Genomic DNA, 2,179 nt, shown 5'->3' with positions numbered 1-2,179 from the left:
AGTGAATTAGGTGATTAATTATCTTTTAATTTTTAAAAGAATTGGGTTGTTTTTTTTTTTTTTAAGGTTGTGTGTGGACTTTCTTTAAAGGAAATCTCGAAAAAGACCTTTATATGGTTTGAGCATAGCCCATGAATTATAACTTTTTTATATGTATATATTGATAAATCTTTTAAAAAATTAACTCAATAATTATATGTTAATTATTTTTATGAAATAAAAAATAATAAAATACTTAATCTAAAATTTAGCCCCTCCATATTAAAATTTTTAGATCTATCCCTCTCTATAATCAATTATAAGATTGATATGATCTGAAGGCATTATAATTGAAAAAATATATTCTTTCAGTACATTCAGAAATGTTAATTAAGTAATTTGGATTAAATAATGTTTGAATTATTGTGGTAACATATTAAAAAATAGATTATGTTAAATTTATTCTGTTTAGTGGGATTTTTTGTGAATTTTGTGGTAATCAAATAATTAATTTGTAATTAGATGTTAAATTAGACTTGGTTATTTATGTGTCACGTGACTAACGTATTATGAGAGATTGTCTTGGGACAGCACCTATATATAAGTTAGGCTATGCTCGAACTATATAGAGGTCTTTATATAGAGATTTTTCTTTCAAAGAAAGTCCACCCACAACCTTCACAAAAAAAAAAGGACCAATTTTTTTAAAAATTAAAAAATAATTAATCACCCAATTCACTCAATTAATCACTCACATAATTACCTCATGTGTCTCCAACAAATTCCTATCAACTGCTGCTTCCACTGAGTTCATCTTTTATCCCATCACATCCATATTAACACGCGTCATTTGTAACATGTGTCCTCGTCATTTCAGTAGGTGCTGAAAAATTTTCATTTCAGCACCATAGCATTGGCCTATATATAAATTCTCAAGTATTACTCTAAAGTTCCCTTTCTTTTTTAAAAGATAGTAGTAAATAAAATAAAATAAAACCTATTTCAAGCTCTGCTTCTGTTATTTGTCAGAAAATAATTTAAGAATGGAAGAAAAAGTAATGTTATTCACACATTATATCATGGTGTGTTATGCAGAATTATGGACCTGCAGATTTAAAGTCCTGCAAAATACAATATGCGTTTGCGAAGAATGAAAAAAAATGCAAGACGCGTTTTACCCTAAACTAAAAAAAAGAAAGAACGAAAACATCATCCTGCGTTTTGCCTAGGAAGATTGCATGCACGAAACATGTCCATCCTTTGATCAAGACTATGCAAAACAGCACCTGCATTTTGCGACCCAAGTGTAATCTGCTTTTGCAGGTGCACCACCCTTCAACCTTATGTATGTGCGACACGTGTCACATGTTAATTGTTTTTCTCCTTCTTCTTCTTTATATATCCGTTGTTTTTAGGGATGAACACGAATTGGATATGACCAAAATCTCGATTCAATTCACACTAAAATCATTGGATCGGATCTAATATCCGCAGTTTTTAAGTTTGGATCCGATCCGATCCGCAATCCTCAAATTTACGGATCGAATCGGATATCGGATATATCCGAAAAATATAAAAATATTTTTAAAAGCTTATTTTTATTAAAAAAATATTAATAAAATTTCCTTTTTCTATTCTTTTAAATATGTTTATTCTTAAAATAATATTAAACATACTTTTCTTAAATAATAAAATTAAAATAATACAACATATATGATAACTATTAGTTAAAATAAAACATAAGATACATAAAATCCACAATTCGATTCTATAAGTGTGTGGATCAGATCCGATCCGATCCGATAGCCTTGCGGATCGGATCCATATCCGCAATTTTCGAATCGAATTCAAATAAATACCGCGGATATACGGATCGGATCCGGTTCATGATCATCCTTAGTGGCTTCCTCTCCATCATTCATCATCTACATTTCACAATTGCTTGTGCAGAGAGGGTGAAGAATTAAGTTGCGCAAATTTTTTTTTGTTTTTAATTTAATTTAAGTAAAATAATTTGTAATTTTACATTAATTACAGAGCATGTTATTTAACATCTGAATAATCTTCAATATGTAAATTTTTTATTTTTTTATTAGTATATTATAATACTATTGTTAATATTATTATTATTATTATAATATTATTGTTAATAATATTATTACTATTACTGTTATTATTATTACTGTTTTTATTATTAATA

This window comes from Arachis ipaensis, chromosome B02 (assembly GCF_000816755.2).
Source record: "Arachis ipaensis cultivar K30076 chromosome B02, Araip1.1, whole genome shotgun sequence".
Taxonomy (NCBI): domain Eukaryota; kingdom Viridiplantae; phylum Streptophyta; class Magnoliopsida; order Fabales; family Fabaceae; genus Arachis; species Arachis ipaensis.
The sequence above is the reverse complement of the archived record's forward strand: the minus strand, read 5'-3'. Positions refer to the sequence as shown.